Here is a 27,567-nt window from a genome sequence, read left to right on the forward strand (position 1 = left end):
GTGCCCCAGTTCTGGGGCGCCCCAGCACTTAGGCTTAGGGAGCCCCAGGAGTGGGCGCCTCAGCCCTTAGAGTTAGGGTGGCCGAGGCCTAGGGCACCCCAGCCCTTACGCTTAGGGAGCCTCATGACTGGTGCTTTCCAGCCCTTAGGATTAAGGAACCCCTGGCCTGGGGCTCCCCAGCCCTTAGGCTAAGGGAGAACCTGGCCAGGGGCGCCCCAGCACTTAGGCTTTGGGAGCCCCAGGCCTGGGGCGCCCCAGCCCTTAGGCTTAGGGAACACCTGGCCTGGGGCGCCCCAGAACTTAGGCTTAGGGATTCCCAGGCCTGTGGCTCCCCAGCCCTTAGGCTTTGGGAGCCCCAGGCCTGGGATGCCCCAGCCCTTAGGCTTTGGGAACCCCAGGCAGGGGTGCGCCAGCCCGTAGGCTTAGGGAGCCCCAGGCCTGGGGCACCCCAGCACTTAGGCTTAGGGAGCCTCATGCCTGGGGCGCCCCAGCCTTTGTTTTAAGGAACCACAGGCCTGGGGCACCCCAGCACTTAGGCTTATGGAGCCCCACGCCTGGGGTGCCCCAGCCATTAGGCTTAGGGACCCCCAGGCCTTGGGCGCCCCTGCCCTTAGGCTTAGGTAGCCCCAGGTCTGGGGCGCCCCAGACTTTAGTATTTGGGACCACAGTCCTGGGGCGCCCCAGCCCTTAGTCTTAGGGAGGCCCAGGCCTGCGGCGCCCCAAACCCTTGGGCTGTGGGAGCCCCAGGACTGGGGTGCCCCAGTCCTTAGGAAAAGGGAGCCCAGGGCCTGGGGCGCCCCAGCCCTTAGGCTTAGGGAGCACCAGGCCTGAGGCGCCCCAGCACTTAGGCGTTGGGAGCCCAAGGCCTGTGGCACCCCAGCCCTTAGGCATAGGGAGCCCAAGGCCTGGGGCGCCCCAGCCCTTAGGATTTGGGGCCCCAGTCCTGGGGCGCCCCAGCCCTTAAGCATTGGGAGCCCCAGGCCTGGGGCGCCCCAGAACTTAGGCTTAGGGACCCCCTGGCCTGGGGTGCCCCTGCCCTTAGGCTTAGGTAGCCCCAGGCCATGGGAGCCCTAGCCCTTAGGCTTAGGGAGCCCCAAGCCTTGGCGCGCCCCAGCCCTTAGGCTTTGGGAGCCCCAGGCCTGGGGCGCCCCAGCCTTTAGGCTTCGGGAGCCGCAGCCTGGGGCGCTCCAGCCATTAGGCTTTGGGTGCCCCAGGACTGGGGTGCCCCTGCCCTTATGCTTAGGGATCCCTTGGCCTGGGGCGCCCCAGCCCTTAGGCTTAGGGAGCACCTGGCGTGGGGCGCCCCAGAACTTAGGCTTAGGGAGCCCCAGGCCTGGGGCGACCCATCCCATAGGCTTAGGGAGCCCTAGGCCTGGGGCGCCCGAGCCCTTAGGCTTTGGGAGCCCCGGCCTGGGATGCCCCAGCCCTTAGGATTAGGGAGCCCCAGGCCTGGGGCGCCCCAGCACTTAGGCTAAGGGAGCCCCAGGCCATGGGCGCCCCAGCCCTTAGAGTTAGGGAGCCCAAGGCCTAGGGCGCCCCAGCCCTTAGGCTTAGGGAGCCTCATGCCTAGGGCGCCCCAGCCCTTAGGGTTAAGGAACCCCAGGCCTGGGGCGCCCCAGCACTTAGGCTTTGGGAGCCCCAGGCCTGGGGCTTCCCAGGCCTTAGGCTTATGGAGCCCCACGCTTGGCCCCCCCACCCCAGCCCTTAGGCTTTGGGAGCCCAAGGCCTGGGGCGCCCCAGCCCTTAGGCTTAGGGAGCCCCAGGCCTGGGGCGCCCCAGCATTTAGGCTTTGGGAGCCCAAGGCCTGGGGCGCCCCAGCCCTTAGGCTTAGGGAGTCCCAGGTTTGGGGTGCCCCAGCCCTTAGGCTTTGGGAGCCCTAGGCCTGGGCGCCCCGCCCTTAGTCTTTGGGAGCCCAAGGCCTGGGGCGATCCAGCCCTTAGGATTTGGGACCCCAGTCCTGGGGCGCCCCAGCCCTTAGGCTTAGGGAGCTCCTGGCCTGTGGCGCCGCAGCCTTTAGGCTTTTCGAGCCCCAGGCCTGGGGTGCCCCAGTCCTTAGGAAAAGGGAGCCCCAGGCCTGGGGCGCCCCAGCCTTTAGGCTCTGGGAGCCGCAGGCGTGGGGCGCTCCAGCCATTAGGCTTAGTGAGCCCCGGGCCTAGGGTGCCCCAGCTCTTAGGCTTAGGGAGTCCTAGGCCTGGGGGCGCCCCAGCCCTTAGGCTTAGGTAGCACCTGGCCTGGGGCGTCCCAGCCTTAGGCTTAGGGAGCCCCAGGCCTGCGGCGCCCCAGCCCTTAGAGTTAGGGAGCCCCAGGCCTAGGGCGCCCCTGCCCTTAGGCTTAGGGAGCCTCATGCCTGGGGCGCCACAGCTCTTAGTATTAAGGAACCCCAGGCCTGGGACGCCCCAACCCTTAGGCTTAGGGAGCCTCATGCCTGGGGCGCCCCAACCCTTAGGCTTAAGGAACGCCATGCATGGGGCGCCCCAGCCCTTAGGCTTATGGAACCTGGCCAGGGGCGCCCCAGCATTTAGGCTTAGGGACCCCCAGGCCTGGGGCGCCCCTGCCTTAGGCTTCGGGAGCCCCGGGCCTGGGGCGCCCCAGCTCTTAGGCTTAGGGAGCCCTAGGCCTGGGGCTTCCCAGCCCTTAGGCTTAGGGACCACGTGGCCTGGGGCGCCCAAGAACTTAGGCTTAGGGAGCACCAGGCCTGAGGCGCCCCAGCACTTAGGCTTTGGGAGCCCAAGGCCTGGGGCGCCCCAGCCCGTAGGCTTAGGGAGTCCCAGGCTTGGGGCCCCCCAGCCCTTAGGCTTAGGGAGCCCCACGCCTGGGGCCCCCCAACCCTTAGGCTTTGGGAGCCCAAGGCCTGGGTTGCCACAGACCTTAGGCTTAGGGAGCCCCAGGCCTGGGGTGCCCCTGCCCTTAGGCTTAGGGATCCCTAGGCCTGGGGTGCCCGAGCCCTTAGGCTTAGGGAGCACCTGGCCTGGGGCGCCCCAGAACTTAGGCTTAGGGAGCCCCAGGCCTTGGGCGCCCAAGCCCTTAGAGTTAGGAAGCCCCAGACCTAGGGCGCCCAGCCCTTAGGCTTTGGGAGCCTCATGCCTGGGGCGCCCCAGCCGTTAGGCTTAGGGAACCCCAGGCCTGGGGTGCCCCAGCCATTAGGATTAGGGACCCCCAGGCCTGGGGCGCCCCTGCGTTTAGGCTTAGGTAGCCCTAGGCCTGTGACGCCCCAGCCCTTAGGTTTAGGGAGCCCCAGGCCTGGGGCGCCACAGCCCTTAGGCTGTGGGAGCCCCAGGCCTGGGGCGCCCCAGCCCTTAGTCTTTGGGAGCCGCAGGCCTGGGGCGCTCCAGCCATTAGGCTTAGGGAGCCCTAGGCCTGGTGAGCTCCAGCCCTTAGGCTTAGGGAACACCTGGCCTGCGGCGCCCCATAATTTAGACTTAGGGAGCCCCAGGCCTGGTGCGCCACAGCACTTAGGCTTAGGGAGCCCCAGGCCTTGGGCGCCCCAGCCCTTAGAGTTAGGGAGCCCCAGGCTTTGGGCACCACAGCCCTTAGAGTTAGGGAGCCCCAGGCCTGGGGCGCCCCAGCCCTTAGTATTTGGGACCCCAGTCCTGGGGTGCCCCAGCCCTTAGGCTTAGGGAGCCCCAGGCCTGTGGCGCCCCAATCCCTTAGGCTTTGGGAGCCCCAGGCCAGGGGTGCCCCAGTCCTTAGGAAAAGGGAGCCACAGGCCTGGGGCGCCCCAGCCCTTAGAATTAGGAAGCCCCAGGTTGGGGAGCCCCAGGCCTTAGGCTTAGGGAGCCCCATGCCTGGGGCGCACCAGCCCTTAGGCATAGGACGCCCCAGGCCCGGGGATCCCCACCCTTAGGCTTTGGGAGGCCCAGGCCTGGGGCGACCCAGCCCTTAGGCTTAGGGAGCACCTGGCAGGCTTTGGGAGCCCCAGGCCTGGGATGCCCCAGCCTTTAGGCTTTGGGAGCCCCAGGCCTATGGCGCCCCATCCCTTAGGCTTTGGGAACCCCAGGCAGGGGTGCGCCAGCCCTTAGGCGTAGGGAGCCCCAGGCCTGGGGCGCCCCACCCTTAGGATTAGGGAGCCCCAGGCCTGGGGCGCCCCTGCCCTTAGGCTTACGGTGCCCCAGGCCTGGGACTCCACAGCCCTTAGCTTTGGAAGCCCCAGGCCAGGGGCTTCCCAGCCCTTAGGCTTAAGGAACCCCAGGCCTGGGGTGTCCCAGCCCTTAGGCTTAGGGAGAACCTGGCCAGGGGCGCCCCAGCACTTAGGTTTTGGGAGCCCCAGGCCTGGGGCTTCCCAGCCCTTAGGCTTAGGGAGCCCCACGCCTGGGCCCCCCCAGTCCTTAGGCTTTGGGAGACCAAGGCCTGTTGCACCCCAGCCCTTAGGCTTAGGGAGCCTCAGGCCTGTGGCGCCCCAGCACTTACGCTTTGGGAGGCCAAGGCCTGGGGCGCCCCACCCTTAGGCTTAGCGAATCCCAGGCTTGGGGCGCCCCAGCCCTTAGGCTTGTGTAGCCCCAGGATGGGGCGCCCCAGCCCTTAGGCTTAGGTAGCCCCAGGCCTGGGGCGCCCCAGCACTTAGGCTTAGGGAGCCCCAGGTGGGGCGCCAAAGCCTTTAGGCTTAGGGAGCCCCAAGCCTTGGGCGCCCCAGCCCTTAAGCTTAGGGAGCCCCAGGCCTGGGTTACCCCAGGCTTTAGGCTTTGGGAGCCCCAGGACTGGGGCACCCCAGTCATTAGGCCTTGGGAGCCCCAGACCTGAGGCGCCCCAGCCTTTAGGTTATGGAGCCCCAGGACTGGGGCGCCCCAGCATTTAAGTTTAGGGAGCCCCAGGCCTGGGCGCCCCAGCCCTTAGGATTAGGGAGCCTCAGGCTTGGGGTGCCCCAGCCCTTAGGCTTAGGAAGCCCCAGTTTGGGGAGCCCCAGCCCTTAGGCTTAGGGAGCCCCAGGCCTGGGGCGCCCCAGCCCTTAGTCTTAGGGAGCCCCAGGCCTGAGGCGCCCCAGCACTTAGGCTTTGGGAGTCCAAGGCCTGGGGCGCCCCAGCCCTTAGGCTTAGGGAGTCCCAGGCTTGGGGCCCCCCAGCCCTTAGGCTTTGGGTGCCCCAGGCCTGTGGCGCCACAGACCTTAGGCTTAGGGAGCCCCACGCCTGGGGCCCCCCAACCCTTAGGCTTTGGGAGTCCAAGGCCTGGGACGCCACAGCCTTTAGGCTTAGGGAGCACCACGTCTGAGGCGCCCCAGCCCTTAGGCTTAGGGAGCACCTGGCCTGGGGCGCCCCAGCCCTTAGCTTAGGGTACCCCATACCTGGGGCCCCCCACCCTTAGGCTTTGGGAGGCCATGGCCTGGGGCGCCACAGACCTTAGGCTTAGGGAGCCCCAGGCCAGGGGCGCCCCAGCCCTTAGGCTTAGGGAGCCCCAAGGCTGGCGCGCCCCAATCCTTAGGCTTTGGGAGCCCCAGGCCTGGGCGCCCCAGCCTTTAGACTTTGGGAGCCGCAGGCCTGGGGCTCTCTAGCCATTAGGCTTTGGGTGCCCCACGACTGGGGTGCCCCAGCCATTAGGCTTAGTGAGCCCCGGGCCTGGGGTGCCCCTGCCCTTAGGCTTAGGGAGCCTCAAGCCTGGGGCTCCCCAGCCCTTAGGATTAAGGAACCCCAGGCCTGGGACGCCCCAGCCCTTAGGCTTAGGGAGCCTCACGCCGGGGGGCCCCAGCCCTTTGGCTTAAGGAACCCCAGGCCTGGGGCGCCCCAGCCCTTAGGCTTAGGGAGAAACTGGCCAGGGGCGCCCCAGCACTTAGGCTTTGGGAGCCCCACGCCTGGGGCTTCCCAGACCTTAGGCTTAGGGAGCCCCACGCCTGGGGCACCCCAGCCCTTAGTATTTGGGACCCAAGTCCTGGGGCGCCCCAGCCCTTAGGCTTAGGGAGCCCAGGCCGGTGGCGCCACAAACCCTTAGGCTTTGGGAGACCCAGGCGTGGGGTGCCCCAGTCCTTAGGAAAAGGGAGCCCCAGGCCTGGGGCGCCCCAGCTTTTAGGCTTTAGGAACACCTGGTTGGGGCGCCCCAGAACTTAGGCTTAGGGAGCCCCAGGGCCTGGGGCGACCCACTCCATAGGCTTAGGGAGCCCCAGGCCTGGTGCGCCCCAGCACTTAGGCTTAGGGAGCCCCAGGCCTGGGGCGACCCATCCCATAGGCTTTGGGAACCCCAGACTGGGACGCCCCAACCCTTAGGCTTAGGGTGCCCCAGTTCTGGGGCGCCCCAGCACTTAGGCTTAGGGAGCCCCAGGAGTGGGCGCCTCAGCCCTTAGAGTTAGGGTGGCCGAGGCCTAGGGCACCCCAGCCCTTACGCTTAGGGAGCCTCATGACTGGTGCTCTCCAGCCCTTAGGATTAAGGAACCCCTGGCCTGGGGCTCCCCAGCCCTTAGGCTAAGGGAGAACCTGGCCAGGGGCGCCCCAGCACTTAGGCTTTGGGAGCCCCAGGCCTGGGGCGCCCCAGCCCTTAGGCTTAGGGAACACCTGGCCTGGGGCGCCCCAGAACTTAGGCTTAGGGATTCCCAGGCCTGTGGCTCCCCAGCCCTTAGGCTTTGGGAGCCCCAGGCCTGGGATGCCCCAGCCCTTAGGCTTTGGGAGCCCCAGGCATGTGGCGCCCCATCCCTTAGGCTTTGGGAACCCCAGGCAGGGGTGCGCCAGCCCGTAGGCTTAGGGAGCCCCAGGCCTGGGGCACCCCAGCACTTAGGCTTAGGGAGCCTCATGCCTGGGGCGCCCCAGCCTTTGTTTTAAGGAACCACAGGCCTGGGGCACCCCAGCACTTAGGCTTATGGAGCCCCAGGCCTGGGGTGCCCCAGCCATTAGGCTTAGGGACCCCGAGGCCTTGGGCGCCCCTTCCCTTAGGCTTAGGTAGCCCCAGGTCTGGGGCGCCCCAGACTTTAGTATTTGGGACCCCAGTCCTGGGGCGCCCCAGCCCTTAGTCTTAGGGAGGCCCAGGCCTGCGGCGCCCCAAACCCTTGGGCTGTGGGAGCCCCAGGACTGGGGTGCCCCAGTCCTTAGGAAAAGGGAGCCCAGGGCCTGGGGCGCCCCAGCCCTTAGGCTTAGGGAGCACCAGGCCTGAGGCGCCCCAGCACTTAGGCGTTGGGAGCCCAAGGCCTGTGGCACCCCAGCCCTTAGGCATAGGGAGCCCAAGGCCTGGGGCGCCCCAGCCCTTAGGATTTGGGGCCCCAGTCCTGGGGCGCCCCAGCCCTTAAGCATTGGGAGCCCCAGGCCTGGGGCGCCCCAGAACTTAGGCTTAGGGACCCCCTGGCCTGGGGTGCCCCTGCCCTTAGGCTTAGGTAGCCCCAGGCCATGGGAGCCCTAGCCCTTAGGCTTAGGGAGCCCCAAGCCTTGGCGCGCCCCAGCCCTTAGGCTTTGGGAGCCCCAGGCCTGGGGTGCCCCAGGCTTTAGGCTTCGGGAGCCGCAGCCTGGGGCGCTCCAGCCATTAGGCTTTGGGTGCCCCAGGACTGGGGTGCCCCTGCCCTTATGCTTAGGGATCCCTTGGCCTGGGGCGCCCCAGCCCTTAGGCTTAGGGAGCACCTGGCGTGGGGCGCCCCAGAACTTAGGCTTAGGGAGCCCCAGGCCTGGGGCGACCGATCCCATAGGCTTAGGGAGCCCTAGGCCTGGGGCGCCCGAGCCCTTAGGCTTTGGGAGCCCCGGCCTGGGATGCCCCAGCCCTTAGGATTAGGGAGCCCCAGGCCTGGGGCGCCCCAGCACTTAGGCTAAGGGAGCCCCAGGCCATGGGCGCCCCAGCCCTTAGAGTTAGGGATCCCAAGGCCTAGGGCGCCCCAGCCCTTAGGCTTAGGGAGCCTCATGCCTAGGGCGCCCCAGCCCTTAGGGTTAAGGAACCCCAGGCCTGGGGCGCCCCAGCACTTAGGCTTTGGGAGCCCCAGGCCTGGGGCTTCCCAGGCCTTAGGCTTATGGAGCCCCACGCTTGGCCCCCCCACCCCAGCCCTTAGGCTTTGGTAGCCCAAGGCCTGGGGCGCCCCAGCCCTTAGGCTTAGGGAGCCCCAGGCCTGGGGCGCCCCAGCATTTAGGCTTTGGGAGCCCAAGGCCTGGGGCGCCCCAGCCCTTAGGCTTAGGGAGTCCCAGGTTTGGGGTGCCCCAGCCCTTAGGCTTTGGGAGCCCTAGGCCTGGGCGCCCCGCCCTTAGTCTTTGGGAGCCCAAGGCCTGGGGCGATCCAGCCCTTAGGATTTGGGACCCCAGTCCTGGGGCGCCCCAGCCCTTAGGCTTAGGGAGCTCCTGGCCTGTGGCGCCGCAGCCTTTAGGCTTTTCGAGCCCCAGGCCTGGGGTGCCCCAGTCCTTAGGAAAAGGGAGCCCCAGGCCTGGGGCGCCCCAGCCTTTAGGCTCTGGGAGCCGCAGGCGTGGGGCGCTTCAGCCATTAGGCTTAGTGAGCCCCGGGCCTAGGGTGCCCCAGCTCTTAGGCTTAGGGAGTCCTAGGCCTGGGGGCGCACCAGCCCTTAGGCTTAGGTAGCACCTGGCCTGGGGCGTCCCAGCCTTAGGCTTAGGGAGCCCCAGGCCTGGGGCGCCCCAGCCCTTAGAGTTAGGGAGCCCCAGGCCTAGGGCGCCCCAGCCCTTAGGCTTAAGGAGCCTCATGCCTGGGGCGCCACAGCTCTTAGTATTAAGGAACCCCAGGCCTGGGACGCCCCAACCCTTAGGCTTAGGGAGCCTCATGCCTGGGGCGCCCCAACCCTTAGGCTTAAGGAACGCCATGCATGGGGCGCCCCAGCCCTTAGGCTTATGGAACCTGGCCAGGGGCGCCCCAGCATTTAGGCTTAGGGACCCCCAGGCCTGGGGCGCCCCTGCCTTAGGCTTCGGGAGCCCCGGGCCTGGGGCGCCCCAGCTCTTAGGCTTAGGGAGCCCTAGGCCTGGGGCTTCCCAGCCCTTAGGCTTAGGGACCATGTGGCCTGGGGCGCCCAAGAACTTAGGCTTAGGGAGCACCAGGCCTGAGGCGCCCCAGCACTTAGGCTTTGGGAGCCCAAGGCCTGGGGCGCCCCAGCCCGTAGGCTTAGGGAGTCCCAGGCTTGGGGCCCCCCAGCCCTTAGGCTTAGGGAGCCCCACGCCTGGGGCCCCCCAACCCTTAGGCTTTGGGAGCCCAAGGCCTGGGTTGCCACAGACCTTAGGCTTAGGGAGCCCCAGGCCTGGGGTGCCCCTGCCCTTAGGCTTAGGGATCCCTAGGCCTGGGGTGCCCGAGCCCTTAGGCTTAGGGAGCACCTGGCCTGGGGCGCCCCAGAACTTAGGCTTAGGGAGCCCCAGGCCTTGGGCGCCCAAGCCCTTAGAGTTAGGAAGCCCCAGACCTAGGGCGCCCAGCCCTTAGGCTTAGGGAGCCTCATGCCTGGGGTGCCCCAGCCATTAGGATTAGGGACCCCCAGGCCTGGGGCGCCCCTGCGTTTAGGCTTAGGTAGCCCTAGGCCTGTGACGCCCCAGCCCTTAGGTTTAGGGAGCCCCAGGCCTGGGGCGCCACAGCCCTTAGGCTGTGGGAGCCCCAGGCCTGGGGCGCTCCAGCCATTAGGCTTAGGGAGCCCTAGGCCTGGTGAGCTCCAGCCCTTAGGCTTAGGGAATACCTGGCCTGCGGCGCCCCATAATTTAGACTTAGGGAGCCCCAGGCCTGGTGCGCCACAGCACTTAGGCTTAGGGAGCCCCAGGCCTTGGGCGCCCCAGCCCTTAGAGTTAGGGAGCCCCAGGCTTTGGGTGCCCCAGCCCTTAGAGTTAGGGAGCCCCAGGCCTGGGGCGCGCCAGCCCTTAGTATTTGGGACCCCAGTCCTGGGGTGCCCCAGCCCTTAGGCTTAGGGAGCCCCAGGCCTGTGACGCCCCAAACCCTTAGGCTTTGGGAGCCCCAGGCCAGGGGTGCCCCAGTCCTTAGGAAAAGGGAGCCACAGGCCTGGGGCGCCCCAGCCCTTAGAATTAGGAAGCCCCAGTTTGGGGAGCCCCAAGCCTTAGGCTTAGGGAGCCCCATGCCTGGGGCGCACCAGCCCTTAGGCATAGGACGCCCCAGGCCCGGGGATCCCCACCCTTAGGCTTTGGGAGGCCCAGGCCTGGGGCGACCCAGCCCTTAGGCTTAGGGAGCACCTGGTAGGCTTTGGGAGCCCCAGCCCTGGGATGCCCCAGCCTTTAGGCTTTGGGAGCCCCAGGCCTATGGCGCCCCATCCCTTAGGCTTTGGGAACCCCAGGCAGGGGTGCGCCAGCCCTTAGGAGTAGGGAGCCCCAGGCCTGGGGCGCCCCACCCTTAGGCTTAGGGAGCCCCAGGCCTGGGGCGCCCCTGCCCTTAGGCTTACGGTGCCCCAGGCCTGGGACTCCACAGCCCTTAGCTTTGGAAGCCCCAGGCCAGGGGCTTCCCAGCCCTTAGGCTTAAGGAACCCCAGGCCTGGGGTGTCCCAGCCCTTAGGCTTAGGGAGAACCTGGCCAGGGGCGCCCCAGCACTTAGGTTTTGGGAGCCCCAGGCCTGGGGCTTCCCAGCCCTTAGGCTTAGGGAGCCCCACGCCTGGGCCCCCCCAGTCCTTAGGCTTTGGGAGCCCAAGGCCTGTTGCAACCCAGCCCTTAGGCTTAGGGAGCCCCAGGCCTGAGGCGCCCCAGCACTTAGGCTTTGGGAGTCCAAGGCCTGGGGCGCCCCAGCCCTTAGGCTTAGGGAGTCCCAGGCTTGGGGCCCCCCAGCCCTTAGGCTTTGGGTGCCCCAGCCCTGTGGCGCCACAGACCTTAGGCTTAGGGAGCCCCACGCCTGGGGCCCCCCAACCCTTAGGCTTTGGGAGCCCAAGGCCTGGGGCGCCACAGACCTTAGGCTTAGGTAGCCCCAGGCCAGGGGCGCCCCAGCCCTTAGGCTTAGGGAGCCTCAAGCCTGGCGTGCCCTAATCCTTAGGCTTTGGGAGCCCCAGGCCTGGGCGCCCTGCCTTTAGGCTTTGGGAGCCGCAGGCCTGGGGCGCTCTAGCCATTAGGCTTTGGGTGCCCCAGGACTGGGGTGCCCCAGCCATTAGGCTTAGGGAGCCCAGGGCCTGGGGTGCCCAAGCCCTTAGGCTAAGGGATCCCTAGGCCTGGGGCGCCCCAGCCCTTAGGCTTAGGGAGCACCTGGCCTGGGGCGCCCCAGAACTTAGGCTGTGGGAGCCCCAGGCCTGGGGCGCCCCAGCACTTAGGATTAGTGTGCCCCAGGCCTGGGCCGATCCATCACATAGGCTTAGGGAGCCCCAGGACTGGGGCGCCCCTGCCCTTAGGCTTTGGGAACCCCAGACTGGGACGCCCCAACCCTTAGGCTTAGGGTTCCCCAGGCCTGGGGTGCCCCAGCCTTTAGGCTTAGGGAGCCCCAGGCCTGGGGTGCCCCTGCCCTTAGGCTTAGGGATCCCTAGGACTGGGGAGCCCCAGCCCTTAGGCTTAGGGAGCACCTGGCCTGGGGCGACCCAGAACTTAGACTTAGGGAGCCCCAGGCCTGGTGCGCCACAGCACTTAGGCTTAGGGAGCCCCAGGCCTGGGCCGACACATCCCATAGGCTTAGGGAGCCCCAGGACTGGGGTGCCCCAGCACTTAGGCTTAGGGAGCCCCAGGCCTTGGGCGCCCCAGCCCTTAGAGTTAGGGAGCCCCAGGCCTAGGGCGCCCCAGCTCTTAGGCTTAGGGAGCCTCATGCCTGGGGCTCCCCTACCCTTAGGATTAAGGAACCCCAGGCCTGCCTGGGACGCCCCAGCCCTTAGGCTTTGGGTGCCTCATGCCTGGGGCGCCCCACCCCTTAGGCTTTAGGAACCCCAGCCCAGGGGCGCCCCAGCGTTTAGGCTTAGGGAGAACCTGGCCAGGGGCGCCCCAGCACTTAGGCTTTGGGAGCCCCAGGCCTGGGGCTTCCCAGCCCTTAGGCTTAGGGAGCTCCACACATGGGGCATCCCAGCCCTTAGGCTTTGGGAGCTCAAGGCCTGGGGCGCCCCAGCCCTTAGGCTTAGGGAGCCCCAGGCTTGGGGCGCCCCTGCACTTAGGCTTAGGGAGCCCAAGGGCATGGGGAGACCCAACCTATAGGCTTAGGAAGCCCCAGGCCTGGGGCGCCCCAGCCCTTAGGCTTTGAGAGCCCCAGGTCTGGGACGCCCCAGCCCTTAGGCTTAGGGAGCCCCAGGTGGGGCGCCAAAGCCTTTAGGCTTAGGTAGCCCTAGGCCTTTTGCGCCCCAACCCTTAAGCTTAGGGAGCCACAGGGCTGGGGCGCCCCATTCCCTTAGGATTAAGGAACCCCAGGCCTGGGACGCCCCAGCCCTTAGGCTTAGGGATCCCCAGGCCTGGGGCGCCCCAGCCCTTAGGCTTTGGGAGCCACATGCCTGGGGCGCCCAATCCCTTAGGCTTAGGGAGCCTCAGGCCTGTGGCGCCCCAGCATTTACACTTTGGGAGTCCAAGGCCTGGGGCGCCCCAGCCCTTAGGCTTAGCGAATCCCAGGCTTGGGGCGCCCCTGCCCTTAGGCTTGGGTAGCCCCAGGATGGGGCGCCCCTGCCCTTAAGCTTAGGTAGCCCCAGGCCTGGGGCGCCCCAGCACTTAGGCTTAGGGAGCCACAGGTGGGGCGCCAAAGCCTTTAGGCTTAGGGAGCCCCAAGCCTTGGGCGCCCCAGCCCTTAAGCTTAGGGAGCCGCAAGCCTTGGGCGCCCCAGCCCTTAAGCTTAGGGAGACCCAGGCCTGGGCACCCCAGCCTTTAGGCTTTGGGAGCCGCAGGACTGGGGCGCCCCAGTCATTAGGCCTTGGGAGCCCCAAACCTGGGGTGCCCCAGCCTTTAGGTTATGGAGCCCCAGGACTGGGGCGCCCCAACATTTGGATTTAGGGAGCCCTAGGCCTTGGGCGCCCAGCCCTTAGGATTAGGGACCCCCAGGCTTGGGGTGCCCCAGCCCTTAGGCTTAGGAAGCCCCAGTTTGGGGAGCCCCAGCCCTTAGGCTTTGGGAGCCTCAGGCCTGTGGCGCCTCAGCACTTACGCTTTGGGAGCCCAAGGCCTGGGGCGCCCCAGCCTTAGGCTTAGCGAATCCCAGGCTTGGGGCGCCCCAGCCCTTAGGCTTGGGTAGCCCCAGGATGGGGCGCCCCAGCCCTTAGGCTTAGGTAGCCCCAGGCCTGGGGCGCCCCAGCACTTAGGCTTAGGGAGCCCCAGGTGGGGCGCCAAAGCCTTTAGGCTTAGGGAGCCCCAAGCCTTGGGCGCCCCAGCCCTTAAGCTTAGGGAGACCCAGGCCTGGGTTGCCCCAGGCTTTAGGCTTTGGGAGCCCCAGGACTGGGGCACCCCAGTCATTAGGCCTTGGGAGCCCCAGACCTGAGGCGCCCCAGCCTTTAGGTTATGGAGCCCCAGGACTGGGGCGCCCCAGCATTTAGGTTTAGGGAGCCCCAGGCCTGGGCGCCCCAGCCCTTAGGATTAGGGAGCCCCAGACTTGGGGTGCCCCAGCCCTTATGCTTAGGAAGCCCCAGTTTGGGGAGCCCCAGCCTTTAGGCTCAGGGAGCCCCAGGCCTGGGGCGCCCCAGCCCTTAGGCTTAGGGAGCCCCAGGCCTGAGGCGCCCCAGCACTTAGGCTTTGGGAGTCCAAGGCCTGGGGCGCCCCAGCCCTTAGGCTTAGGGAGTCCCAGGCTTGGGGCCCCCCAGCCCTTAGGCTTTGGGTGCCGCAGGCCTATGGCGCCACAGACCTTAGGCTTAGGGAGCCCCACGCCTGGGGCCCCCCAACCCTTAGGCTTTGGGAGCCCAAGGCCTGGGGCGCCACAGGCCTTAGGCTTAGGTAGCCCCAGGCCTAGGGCGCCCCAGCTCTTAGGCTTAGGGAGCCTCATGCCTGGGGCTCCCCTACCCTTAGGATTAAGGAACCCCAGGCCTGCCTGGGACGCCCCAGCCCTTAGGCTTTGGGTGCCTCATGCCTGGGGCGCCCCACCCCTTAGGCTTTAGGAACCCCAGCCCAGGGGCGCCCCAGCGTTTAGGCTTAGGGAGAACCTGGCCAGGGGCGCCCCAGCACTTAGGCTTTGGGAGCCCCAGGCCTGGGGCTTCCCAGCCCTTAGGCTTAGGGAGCTCCACGCATGGGGCATCCCAGCCCTTAGGCTTTGGGAGCCCAAGGCCTGGGGCGCCCCAGCCCTTAGGCTTAGGGAGCCCCAGGCTTGGGGCGCCCCTGCACTTAGGCTTAGGGAGCCCCAGGGCATGGGGAGACCCAACCTATAGGCTTAGGAAGCCCCAGGCCTGGGGCGCCCCAGCCCTTAGGCTTTGAGAGCCCCAGGACTGGGACGCCCCAGCCCTTAGGCTTAGGGAGCCCCAGGTGGGGCGCCAAAGCCTTTAGGCTTAGGTAGCCCTAGGCCTTTTGCGCCCCAACCCTTAAGCTTAGGGAGCCACAGGGCTGGGGCGCCCCATTCCCTTAGGATTAAGGAACCCCAGGCCTGGGACGCCCCAGCCCTTAGGCTTAGGGATCCCCAGGCCTGGGGCGCCCCAGCCCTTTGGCTTTGGGAGCCACATGCCTGGGACGCCCAATCCCTTAGGCTTAGGGAGCCCCGGGCCTGGGGCGCCACAGCCCTTAGTTTAGGGAGCCCTATGCCTGGGGCGCCCCAGCCCTTAGGCTTAGGGAGCACCCGGCTTGGGGCGCCCCAGCCCTTAGGCTTTGGGAACCCCAGCCTGGGACGCACCAGCCCTTAGGCTTAGGGAACCCCAGGCCAGGGGCGTCCCAGCACTTAGGCTTAGGGAGCCGCAGGCCTTGGGCTCCCCAGCTCTTAGAGTTAGGAAGCCCCAGGCCTAGGGCGCCCCAGCCCTTAGGCTTAGGAAGCCTCATGCCTGGGGCGCCCCAGCCCTTAGGATAAAGGAACCCCAGGCCTGAGACGCCCCAGCCATTAGGCTTAAGGAACCCCAGGCCTGGGGCACCCCATCCCTTAGGCTTAGGGAGAACCTGGCCAGGGGAGCCCCAGCACTTAGGCTTTGGGAGCCCCAAGCCTGGGGTGCCCCAGCATTTGGCTTAGGGTCCCCCAGACCTGGGGCGCCCCTGCCCTTAGGCTTACGGAGCCCCAGGCCTGGGACTCCACAGCCCTTAGCTTTGGAAGCCCCAGGCCAGGGGCTTCCCAGCCCTTAGGCTTAAGGAACCCCAGGCCTGGGGCATCCCAGCCCTTAGGCTTAGGGAGAACCTGGCCAGGAGCGCCCCAGCACTTAGGCTTTGGGAGCCCCAGGCCTGGGGCTTCCCAGCCCTTAGGCTTAGGGAGCCCCACGCCTGCCCCCCCCCAGTCCTTAGGCTTTGGGAGCCCAAGGCCTGGGGCGCCCCAGCCCTTAGGCTTAGGGAGCCTCAGGCCTGTGGCGCCCCAGCATTTACACTTTGGGAGCCCAAGGCCTGGGGCGCCCCAGCCCTTAGGCTTAGCGAATCCCAGGCTTGGGGCGCCCCTGCCCTTAGGCTTAGGTAGCCCCAGGATGGGGCGCCCCAGCCCTTAAGCTTAGGTAGCCCCAGGCCTGGGGCGCCCCAGCACTTAGGCTTAGGGAGCCACAGGTGGGGCGCCAAAGCCTTTAGGCTTAGGGAGCCCCAAGCCTTGGGCGCCCCAGCCCTTAAGCTTAGGGAGCCCCAAGCCTTGGGCGCCCCAGCCCTTAAGCTTAGGGAGACCCAGGCCTGGGCACCCCAGCCTTTAGGCTTTGGGAGCCGCAGGACTGGGGCGCCCCAGTCATTAGGCCTTGGGAGCCCCAAACCTGGGGTGCCCCAGCCTTTAGGTTATGGAGCCCCAGGACTGGGGCGCCCCAACATTTGGATTTAGGGAGCCCTAGGCCTGGGGCGCCCAGCCCTTAGGATTAGGGACCCCCAGGCTTGGGGTGCCCCAGCCCTTAGGCTTAGGAAGCCCCAGTTTGGGGAGCCCCAGCCCTTAGGCTTTGGGAGCCTCAGGCCTGTGGCGCCTCAGCACTTACGCTTTGGGAGCCCAAGGCCTGGGGCGCCCCAGCCTTAGGCTTAGCGAATCCCAGGCTTGGGGCGCCCCAGCCCTTAGGCTTGGGTAGCCCCAGGATGGGGCGCCCCAGCCCTTAGGCTTAGGTAGCCCCAGGCCTGGGGCGCCCCAGCACTTAGGCTTAGGGAGCCCCAGGTGGGGCGCCAAAGCCTTTAGGCTTAGGGAGCCCCAAGCCTTGGGCGCCCCAGCCCTTAAGCTTAGGGAGACCCAGGCCTGGGTTGCCCCAGGCTTTAGGCTTTGGGAGCCCCAGGACTGGGGCACCCCAGTCATTAGGCCTTGGGAGCCCCAGACCTGAGGCGCCCCAGCCTTTAGGTTATGGAGCCCCAGGACTGGGGCGCCCCAGCATTTAGGTTTAGGGAGCCCCAGGCCTGGGCGCCCCAGCCCTTAGGATTAGGGAGCCCCAGACTTGGGGTGCCCCAGCCCTTAGGCTTAGGAAGCCCCAGTTTGGGGAGCCCCAGCCCTTAGGCTCAGGGAGCCCCAGGCCTGGGGCGCCCCAGCCCTTAGGCTTAGGGAGCCCCAGGCCTGAGGCGCCCCAGCACTTAGGCTTTGGGAGTCCAAGGCCTGGGGCGCCCCAGCCCTTATGCTTAGGGAGTCCCAGGCTTGGGGCCCCACAGCCCTTAGGCTTTGGGTGCCGCAGGCCTGTGGCGCCACAGACCTTAGGCTTAGGGAGCCCCACGCCTGGGGCCCCCCAACCCTTAGGCTTTGGGAGCCCAAGGCCTGGGGCGCCACAGGCCTTAGGCTTAGGTAGCCCCAGGCCAGGGGCGCCCCAGCCCTTAGGCTTAGGGAGCCTCAAGCCTGGCGTGCCCTAATCCTTAGGCTTTGGGAGCCCCAGGCCTGGGCGCCCCTGCCTTTAGGCTTTGGGAGCCGCAGGCCTGGGGCGCTCTAGCCATTAGGCTTTGGGTGCCCCAGGACTGGGGTGCCCCAGCCATTAGGCTTAGGGAGCCCAGGGCCTGGGGTGCCCAAGCCCTTAGGCTAAGGGATCCCTAGGCCTGGGGCGCCCCAGCCCTTAGGCTTAGGGAGCACCTGGCCAGGGGCGCCCCAGAACTTAGGCTGTGGGAGCCCCAGGCCTGGGGCACCCCAGCACTTAGGATTAGTGTGCCCAGGCCTGGGCCGATCCATCACATAGGCTTAGGGAGCCCCAGGCCTGGGGCGCCCCTGCCCTTAGGCTTTGGGAACCCCAGACTGGGACGCCCCAACCCTTAGGCTTAGGGTGCCCCAGGCCTGGGGCGCCCCAGCCTTTAGGCTTAGGGAGCCCCAGGCCTGGGGTGCCCCTGCCCTTAGGCTTAGGGATCCCTAGGCCTGGGGAGCCCCAGCCCTTAGGCTTAGGGAGCACCTGGCCTGGGGCGACCCAGAACTTAGACTTAGGGAGCCCCAGGCCTGGTGCGCCACAGCACTTAGGCTTAGGGAGCCCCAGGCCTGGGCCGACACATCCCATAGGCTTAGGGAGCCCCAGGACTGGGGTGCCACAGCACCTAGGCTTAGGGAGCCCCAGGCCTTGGGCGCCCCAGCCCTTAGAGTTAGGGAGCCCCAGGCCTAGGGCGCCCCAGCTCTTAGGCTTAGGGAGCCTCATGCCTGGGGGTCCCCTACCCTTAGGATTAAGGAACCCCAGGCCTGCCTGGGACGCCCCAGCCCTTAGGTTTTGGGTGCCTCATGCCTGGGGCGCCCCACCCCTTAGGCTTTAGGAACCCCAGCCCAGGGGCACCCCAGCGTTTAGGCTTAGGGAGAACCTGGCCAGGGGCGCCCCAGCACTTAGGCTTTGGGAGCCCCAGGCCTGGGGCTTCCCAGCCCTTAGGCTTAGGGAGCTCCACGCATGGGTCATCCCAGCCCTTAGGCTTTGGGAGCCCAAGGCCTGGGGCACCCCAGCCCTTAGGCTTAGGGAGCCCTAGGCCTGGGGCGCCCCTGCACTTAGGCTTAGGGAGCCCCAGGGCATGGGGAGACCCAACCTATAGGCTTAGGAAGCCCCAGGCCTGGGGCGCCCCAGCCCTTAGGCTTTGAGAGCCCCAGGACTGGGACGCCCCAGCCCTTAGGCTTAGGGAGCCCCAGGTGGGGCGCCAAAGCCTTTAGGCTTAGGTAGCCCTAGGCCTTTTGCGCCCCAACCCTTAAGCTTAGGGAGCCACAGGGCTGGGGCGCCCCATTCCCTTAGGATTAAGGAACCCCAGGCCTGGGACGCCCCAGCCCTTAGGCTTAGGGATCCCCAGGCCTGGGGCGCCCCAGCCCTTAGGCTTTGGGAGCCACATGCCTGGGGCACCCAATCCCTTAGGCTTAGGGAGCCCCGGGCCTGGGGCGCCACAGCCCTTAGTTTAGGGAGCCCTATGCCTGGGGCGCCCCAGCCCTTAGGCTTAGGGAGCACCTGGCCTGGGGCGCCCCAGCCCTTAGGCTTTGGGAACCCCGGCCTGGGACGCACCAGCCCTTAGGCTTAGGGAACCCCAGGCCAGGGGCGTCCCAGCACTTAGGCTTAGGGAGCCGCAGGCCTTGGGCTCCCCAGCTCTTAGAGTTAGGAAGCCCCAGGCCTAGGGCGGCCCAGCCCTTAGGCTTAGGAAGCCTCATGCCTGGGGCGCCCCAGCCCTTAGGATAAAGGAACCCCAGGCCTGAGACCCCCCAGCCATTAGGCTTAGGGAGCCTCATGCCTGGGGCGCCCCAGCCCTTAGGCTTAAGGAACCCCAGGCCTGGGGCACCCCATCCCTTAGGCTTAGGGAGAACCTGGCCAGGGGCGCCCCAGCACTTAGGCTTTGGGAGCCCCAAGCCTGGGGTGCCCCAGCATTTGGCTTAGGGTCCCCCAGACCTGGGGCGCCCCTGCCCTTAGGTTATGGAGCCCCAGGACTGGGGCGCCCCAGCATTTAGGTTTAGGGAGCCCCAGGCCTGGGGCGCCCAGCCCTTAGGATTAGGGAGCCCCAGGCTTGGGGTGCCCCAGCCCTTAGGCTTAGGAAGCCCCAGTTTGGGGAGCCCCAGCCCTTAGGCTTTGGGAGCCCAAGGCCTGGGGCGCCCCAGGCCTTAGGCTTAGGGAGCACCAGGCCTGAGGCGCCCCAGCACTTAGGCTTGGGAGCCCAAGGCCTGGGGTGCCCCAGCCCTTAGGCTTAGGGAGTCCCAGGCTTGGAGCCCCCCAGCCCTTAGGCTTTGGGCGCCCCAGGCCTGGGGCGCCACAGCCCTTAGGCTTAGGGATCCCTAGGCCTGGGGAGCCCCAGGCCTTAGGCTTAGGGAGCCCCTGGCCTGGGGCGACCCAGAACTTAGACTTAGGGAGCCCCAGGCCTGGTGCGCCACAGCACTTAGGCTTAGGGAGCCCCAGGCCTGGGCCGACACATCCCATAGGCTTAGGGAGCCCCAGGACTGGGGTGCCCCAGCACTTAGGCTTAGGGAGCCCCAGGCCTTGGGCGCCCCAGCCCTTAGAGTTAGGGAGCCCCAGGCCTAGGGCGCCCCAGCTCTTAGGCTTAGGGAGCCTCATGCCTGGGGCTCCCCTACCCTTAGGATTAAGGAACCCCAGGCCTGCCTGGGACGCCCCAGCCCTTAGGCTTTGGGTGCCTCATGCCTGGGGCGCCCCACCCCTTAGGCTTTAGGAACCCCAGCCCAGGGGCACCCCAGCGTTTAGGCTTAGGGAGAACCTGGCCAGGGGCGCCCCAGCACTTAGGCTTTGGGAGCCCCAGGCCTGGGGCTTCCCAGCCCTTAGGCTTAGGGAGCTCCAACATGGGGCATCCCAGCCCTTAGGCTTTGGGAGCCCAAGGCCTGGGGCGCCCCAGCCCTTAGGCTTAGGGAGCCCGAGGCCTGGGGCGCCCCTGCACTTAGGCTTAGGGAGCCGCAGGGCATGGGGAAACCCAACCTATAGGCTTAGGAAGCCCCAGGCCTGGGGCGCCCCAGCCCTTAGGCTTTGAGAGCCCCAGGACTGGGACGCCCCAGCCCTTAGGCTTAGGGAGCCCCAGGTGGGGCGCCAAAGCCTTTAGGCTTAGGTAGCCCTAGGCCTTTTGCGCCCCAACCCTTAAGCTTAGGGAGCCACAGGGCTGGGGCGCCCCATTCCCTTAGGATTAAGGAACCCCAGGCCTGGGACGCCCCAGCCCTTAGGCTTAGGGATCCCAAGGCCTGGGGCGCCCCAGCCCTTAGGCTTTGGGAGCCACATGACTGGGGCGCCCAAGCCCTTAGGCTTAGGGAGCCCCGGGCCTGGGGCGCCACAGCCCTTAGTTTAGGGAGCCCTATGCCTGGGGCGCCCCAGCCCTTAGGCTTAGGGAGCACCTGGCCTGGGGCGCCCCAGCCCTTAGGCTTTGGGAACCCCGGCCTGGGACGCCCCAGCCCTTAGGCTTAGGGAACCCCAGGCCAGGGGCGTCCCAGCACTTAGGCTTAGGGAGCCGCAGGCCTTGGGCGCCCCAGCTCTTAGAGTTAGGAAGCCCCAGGCCTAGGGCGCCCCAGCCCTTAGGCTTAGGGAGCCTAATGCCTGGGGCGCCACAACTCTTAGTATTAAGGAACCCCAGGCCTGGGACGCCCCAACCCTTAGGCTTAGGAAGCCTCATGCCTGGGGCGCCCCAGCCCTTAGGATAAAGGAACCCCAGGCCTGAGACGCCCCAGCCATTAGGCTTAGGGAGCCTCATGCCTGGGGCGCCCCAGCCCTTAGGCTTAAGGAACCCCAGGCCTAGGGCACCCCATCCCTTAGGCTTAGGGAGAACCTGGCCAGGGGCGCCCCAGCACTTAGGCTTTGGGAGCCCCAAGCCTGGGGTGCCCCAGCATTTGGCTTAGGGTCCCCCAGACCTGGGCGCCCCTGCCCTTAGGCTTACGGAGCCCCAGGCCTGGGACTCCACAGCCCTTAGCTTTGGAAGCCCCAGGCCAGGGGCTTCCCAGCCCTTAGGCTTAAGGAACCCCAGGCCTGGGGCGTCCCAGCCCTTAGGCTTAGGGAGAACCTGGCCAGGAGCGCCCCAGCACTTAGGCTTTGGGAGCCCCAGGCCTGGGGCTTCCCAGCCCTTAGGCTTACGGAGCCCCACGCCTGCCCCCCCCAGTCCTTAGGCTTTGGGAGCCCAAGGCCTGGGGCGCCCCAGCCCTTAGGCTTAGGGAGCCTCAGGCCTGTGGCGCCCCAGCATTTACACTTTGGGAGCCCAAGGCCTGGGGCGCCCCAGCCCTTAGGCTTAGCGAATCCCAGGCTTGGGGCGCCCCTGCCCTTAGGCTTAGGTAGCCCCAGGATGGGGCGCCCCAGCCCTTAAGCTTAGGTAGCCCCAGGCCTGGGGCGCCCCAGCACTTAGGCTTAGGGAGCCACAGGTGGGGCGCCAAAGCCTTTAGGCTTAGGGAGCCCCAAGCCTTGGGCGCCCCAGCCCTTAAGCTTAGGGAGCCCCAAGCCTTGGGCGCCCCAGCCCTTAGGCTTAGGGAGCACCCGGCTTGGGGCGCCCCAGCCCTTAGGCTTTGGGAACCCCAGCCTGGGACGCACCAGCCCTTAGGCTTAGGGAACCCCAGGCCAGGGGCGTCCCAGCACTTAGGCTTAGGGAGCCGCAGGCCTTGGGCTCCCCAGCTCTTAGAGTTAGGAAGCCCCAGGCCTAGGGCGCCCCAACCCTTAGGCTTAGGAAGCCTCATGCCTGGGGCGCCCCAGCCCTTAGGATAAAGGAACCCCAGGCCTGAGACGCCCCAGCCATTAGGCTTAAGGAACCCCAGGCCTGGGGCACCCCATCCCTTAGGCTTAGGGAGAACCTGGCCAGGGGAGCCCCAGCACTTAGGCTTTGGGAGCCCCAAGCCTGGGGTGCCCCAGCATTTGGCTTAGGGTCCCCCAGACCTGGGGCGCCCCTGCCCTTAGGCTTACGGAGCCCCAGGCCTGGGACTCCACAGCCCTTAGCTTTGGAAGCCCCAGGCCAGGGGCTTCCCAGCCCTTAGGCTTAAGGAACCCCAGGCCTGGGGCGTCCCAGCCCTTAGGCTTAGGGAGAACCTGGCCAGGAGCGCCCCAGCACTTAGGCTTTGGGAGCCCCAGGCCTGGGGCTTCCCAGCCCTTAGGCTTAGGGAGCCCCACGCCTGCCCCCCCCCAGTCCTTAGGATTTGGGAGCCCAAGGCCTGGGGCGCCCCAGCCCTTAGGCTTAGGGAGCCTCAGGCCTGTGGCGCCCCAGCATTTACACTTTGGGAGCCCAAGGCCTGGGGCGCCCCAGCCCTTAGGCTTAGCGAATCCCAGGCTTGGGGCGCCCCTGCCCTTAGGCTTAGGTAGCCCCAGGATGGGGCGCCCCAGCCCTTAAGCTTAGGTAGCCCCAGGCCTGGGGCGCCCCAGCACTTAGGCTTAGGGAGCCACAGGTGGGGCGCCAAAGCCTTTAGGCTTAGGGAGCCCCAAGCCTTGGGCGCCCCAGCCCTTAAGCTTAGGGAGCCCCAAGCCTTGGGCGCCCCAGCCCTTAAGCTTAGGGAGACCCAGGCCTGGGCACCCCAGCCTTTAGGCTTTGGGAGCCACAGGACTGGGGCGCCCCAGTCATTAGGCCTTGGGAGCCCCAAACCTGGGGTGCCCCAGCCTTTAGGTTATGGAGCCCCAGGACTGGGGCGCCCCAACATTTGGATTTAGGGAGCCCTAGGCCTGGGGCGCCCAGCCCTTAGGATTAGGGACCCCCAGGCTTGGGGTGCCCCAGCCCTTAGGCTTAGGAAGCCCCAGTTTGGGGAGCCCCAGCCCTTAGGCTTTGGGAGCCTCAGGCCTGTGGCGCCTCAGCACTTACGCTTTGGGAGCCCAAGGCCTGGGGCGCCCCAGCCTTAGGCTTAGCGAATCCCAGGCTTGGGGCGCCCCAGCCCTTAGGCTTGGGTAGCCCCAGGATGGGGCGCCCCAGCCCTTAGGCTTAGGTAGCCCCAGGCCTGGGGCGCCCCAGCACTTAGGCTTAGGGAGCCCCAGGTGGGGCGCCAAAGCCTTTAGGCTTAGGGAGCCCCAAGCCTTGGGCGCCCCAGCCCTTAAGCTTAGGGAGACGCAGGCCTGGGTTGCCCCAGGCTTTAGGCTTTGGGAGCCCCAGGACTGGGGCACCCCAGTCATTAGGCCTTGGGAGCCCCAGACCTGAGGCGCCCCAGCCTTTAGGTTATGGAGCCCCAGGACTGGGGCGCCCCAGCATTTAGGTTTAGGGAGCCCCAGGCCTGGGCGCCCCAGCCCTTAGGATTAGGGAGCCCCAGACTTGGGGTGCCCCAGCCCTTATGCTTAGGAAGCCCCAGTTTGGGGAGCCCCAGCCTTTAGGCTCAGGGAGCCCCAGGCCTGGGGCGCCCCAGCCCTTAGGCTTAGGGAGCCCCAGGCCTGAGGCGCCCCAGCACTTAGGCTTTGGGAGTCCAAGGCCTGGGGCGCCCCAGCCCTTAGGCTTAGGGAGTCCCAGGCTTGGGGCCCCCCAGCCCTTAGGCTTTGGGTGCCGCAGGCCTGTGGCGCCACAGACCTTAGGCTTAGGGAGCCCCACGCCTGGGGCCCCCCAACCCTTAGGCTTTGGGAGCCCAAGGCCTGGGGCGCCACAGGCCTTAGGCTTAGGTAGCCCCAGGCCTAGGGCGCCCCAGCTCTTAGGCTTAGGGAGCCTCATGCCTGGGGCTCCCCTACCCTTAGGATTAAGGAACCCCAGGCCTGCCTGGGACGCCCCAGCCCTTAGGCTTTGGGTGCCTCATGCCTGGGGCGCCCCACCCCTTAGGCTTTAGGAACCCCAGCCCAGGGGCACCCCAGCGTTTAGGCTTAGGGAGAACCTGGCCAGGGGCGCCCCAGCACTTAGGCTTTGGGAGCCCCAGGCCTGGGGCTTCCCAGCCCTTAGGCTTAGGGAGCTCCACGCATGGGGCATCCCAGCCCTTAGGCTTTGGGAGCCCAAGGCCTGGGGCGCCCCAGCCCTTAGGCTTAGGGAGCCCCAGGCTTGGGGCGCCCCTGCACTTAGGCTTAGGGAGCCCCAGGGCATGGGGAGACCCAACCTATAGGCTTAGGAAGCCCCAGGCCTGGGGCGCCCAGCCCTTAGGCTTTGAGAGCCCCAGGACTGGGACGCCCCAGCCCTTAGGCTTAGGGAGCCCCAGGTGGGGCGCCAAAGCCTTTAGGCTTAGGTAGCCCTAGGCCTTTTGCGCCCCAACCCTTAAGCTTAGGGAGCCACAGGGCTGGGGCGCCCCATTCCCTTAGGATTAAGGAACCCCAGGCCTGGGACGCCCCAGCCCTTAGGCTTAGGGATCCCCAGGCCTGGGGCGCCCCAGCCCTTTGGCTTTGGGAGCCACATGCCTGGGGCGCCCAATCCCTTAGGCTTAGGGAGCCCCGGGCCTGGGGCGCCACAGCCCTTAGTTTAGGGAGCCCTATGCCTGGGGCGCCCCAGCCCTTAGGCTTAGGGAGCACCCGGCTTGGGGCGCCCCAGCCCTTAGGCTTTGGGAACCCCAGCCTGGGACGCACCAGCCCTTAGGCTTAGGGAACCCCAGGCCAGGGGCGTCCCAGCACTTAGGCTTAGGGAGCCGCAGGCCTTGGGCTCCCCAGCTCTTAGAGTTAGGAAGCCCCAGGCCTAGGGCGCCCCAACCCTTAGGCTTAGGAAGCCTCATGCCTGGGGCGCCCCAGCCCTTAGGATAAAGGAACCCCAGGCCTGAGACGCCCCAGCCATTAGGCTTAAGGAACCCCAGGCCTGGGGCACCCCATCCCTTAGGCTTAGGGAGAACCTGGCCAGGGGAGCCCCAGCACTTAGGCTTTGGGAGCCCCAAGCCTGGGGTGCCCCAGCATTTGGCTTAGGGTCCCCCAGACCTGGGGCGCCCCTGCCCTTAGGCTTACGGAGCCCCAGGCCTGGGACTCCACAGCCCTTAGCTTTGGAAGCCCCAGGCCAGGGGCTTCCCAGCCCTTAGGCTTAAGGAACCCCAGGCCTGGGGCGTCCCAGCCCTTAGGCTTAGGGAGAACCTGGCCAGGAGCGCCCCAGCACTTAGGCTTTGGGAGCCCCAGGCCTGGGGCTTCCCAGCCCTTAGGCTTAGGGAGCCCCACGCCTGCCCCCCCCCAGTCCTTAGGATTTGGGAGCCCAAGGCCTGGGGCGCCCCAGCCCTTAGGCTTAGGGAGCCTCAGGCCTGTGGCGCCCCAGCATTTACACTTTGGGAGCCCAAGGCCTGGGGCGCCCCAGCCCTTAGGCTTAGCGAATCCCAGGCTTGGGGCGCCCCTGCCCTTAGGCTTAGGTAGCCCCAGGATGGGGCGCCCCAGCCCTTAAGCTTAGGTAGCCCCAGGCCTGGGGCGCCCCAGCACTTAGGCTTAGGGAGCCACAGGTGGGGCGCCAAAGCCTTTAGGCTTAGGGAGCCCCAAGCCTTGGGCGCCCCAGCCCTTAAGCTTAGGGAGCCCCAAGCCTTGGGCGCCCCAGCCCTTAAGCTTAGGGAGACCCAGGCCTGGGCACCCCAGCCTTTAGGCTTTGGGAGCCGCAGGACTGGGGCGCCCCAGTCATTAGGCCTTGGGAGCCCCAAACCTGGGGTGCCCCAGCCTTTAGGTTATGGAGCCCCAGGACTGGGGCGCCCCAACATTTGGATTTAGGGAGCCCTAGGCCTGGGGCGCCCAGCCCTTAGGATTAGGGACCCCCAGGCTTGGGGTGCCCCAGCCCTTAGGCTTAGGAAGCCCCAGTTTGGGGAGCCCCAGCCCTTAGGCTTTGGGAGCCTCAGGCCTGTGGCGCCTCAGCACTTACGCTTTGGGAGCCCAAGGCCTGGGGCGCCCCAGCCTTAGGCTTAGCGAATCCCAGGCTTGGGGCGCCCCAGCCCTTAGGCTTGGGTAGCCCCAGGATGGGGCGCCCCAGCCCTTAGGCTTAGGTAGCCCCAGGCCTGGGGCGCCCCAGCACTTAGGCTTAGGGAGCCCCAGGTGGGGCGCCAAAGCCTTTAGGCTTAGGGAGCCCCAAGCCTTGGGCGCCCCAGCCCTTAAGCTTAGGGAGACCCAGGCCTGGGTTGCCCCAGGCTTTAGGCTTTGGGAGCCCCAGGACTGGGGCACCCCAGTCATTAGGCCTTGGGAGCCCCAGACCTGAGGCGCCCCAGCCTTTAGGTTATGGAGCCCCAGGACTGGGGCGCCCCAGCATTTAGGTTTAGGGAGCCCCAGGCCTGGGCGCCCCAGCCCTTAGGATTAGGGAGCCCCAGACTTGGGGTGCCCCAGCCCTTAGGCTTAGGAAGCCCCAGTTTGGGGAGCCCCAGCCCTTAGGCTCAGGGAGCCCCAGGCCTGGGGCGCCCCAGCCCTTAGGCTTAGGGAGCCCCAGGCCTGAGACGCCCCAGCACTTAGGCTTTGGGAGTCCAAGGCCTGGGGCGCCCCAGCCCTTAGGCTTAGGGAGTCCCAGGCTTGGGGCCCCCCAGCCCTTAGGCTTTGGGTGCCGCAGGCCTGTGGCGCCACAGACCTTAGGCTTAGGGAGCCCCACGCCTGGGGCCCCCCAACCCTTAGGCTTTGGGAGCCCAAGGCCTGGGGCGCCACAGGCCTTAGGCTTAGGTAGCCCCAGGCCAGGGGCGCCCCAGCCCTTAGGCTTAGGGAGCCTCAAGCCTGGCGTGCCCTAATCCTTAGGCTTTGGGAGCCCCAGGCCTGGGCGCCCCTGCCTTTAGGCTTTGGGAGCCGCAGGCCTGGGGCGCTCTAGCCATTAGGCTTTGGGTGCCCCAGGACTGGGGTGCCCCAGCCATTAGGCTTAGGGAGCCCAGGGCCTGGGGTGCCCAAGCCCTTAGGCTAAGGGATCCCTAGGCCTGGGGCGCCCCAGCCCTTAGGCTTAGGGAGCACCTGGCCAGGGGCGCCCCAGAACTTAGGCTGTGGGAGCCCCAGGCCTGGGGCACCCCAGCACTTAGGATTAGTGTGCCCAGGCCTGGGCCGATCCATCACATAGGCTTAGGGAGCCCCAGGCCTGGGGCGCCCCTGCCCTTAGGCTTTGGGAACCCCAGACTGGGACGCCCCAACCCTTAGGCTTAGGGTGCCCAGGCCTGGGGCGCCCCAGCCTTTAGGCTTAGGGAGCCCCAGGCCTGGGGTGCCCCTGCCCTTAGGCTTAGGGATCCCTAGGCCTGGGGAGCCCCAGCCCTTAGGCTTAGGGAGCACCTGGCCTGGGGCGACCCAGAACTTAGACTTAGGGAGCCCCAGGCCTGGTGCGCCACAGCACTTAGGCTTAGGGAGCCCCAGGCCTGGGCCGACACATCCCATAGGCTTAGGGAGCCCCAGGACTGGGGTGCCACAGCACCTAGGCTTAGGGAGCCCCAGGCCTTGGGCGCCCCAGCCCTTAGAGTTAGGGAGCCCCAGGCCTAGGGCGCCCCAGCTCTTAGGCTTAGGGAGCCTCATGCCTGGGGGTCCCCTACCCTTAGGATTAAGGAACCCCAGGCCTGCCTGGGACGCCCCAGCCCTTAGGTTTTGGGTGCCTCATGCCTGGGGCGCCCCACCCCTTAGGCTTTAGGAACCCCAGCCCAGGGGCACCCCAGCGTTTAGGCTTAGGGAGAACCTGGCCAGGGGCGCCCCAGCACTTAGGCTTTGGGAGCCCCAGGCCTGGGGCTTCCCAGCCCTTAGGCTTAGGGAGCTCCACGCATGGGGCATCCCAGCCCTTAGGCTTTGGGAGCCCAAGGCCTGGGGCACCCCAGCCCTTAGGCTTAGGGAGCCCTAGGCCTGGGGCGCCCCTGCACTTAGGCTTAGGGAGCCCCAGGGCATGGGGAGACCCAACCTATAGGCTTAGGAAGCCCCAGGCCTGGGGCGCCCCAGCCCTTAGGCTTTGAGAGCCCCAGGACTGGGACGCCCCAGCCCTTAGGCTTAGGGAGCCCCAGGTGGGGCGCCAAAGCCTTTAGGCTTAGGTAGCCCTAGGCCTTTTGCGCCCCAACCCTTAAGCTTAGGGAGCCACAGGGCTGGGGCGCCCCATT

This window comes from Tenrec ecaudatus, unplaced genomic scaffold (assembly GCF_050624435.1).
Source record: "Tenrec ecaudatus isolate mTenEca1 unplaced genomic scaffold, mTenEca1.hap1 Scaffold_115, whole genome shotgun sequence".
NCBI lineage: Eukaryota > Metazoa > Chordata > Mammalia > Afrosoricida > Tenrecidae > Tenrec > Tenrec ecaudatus.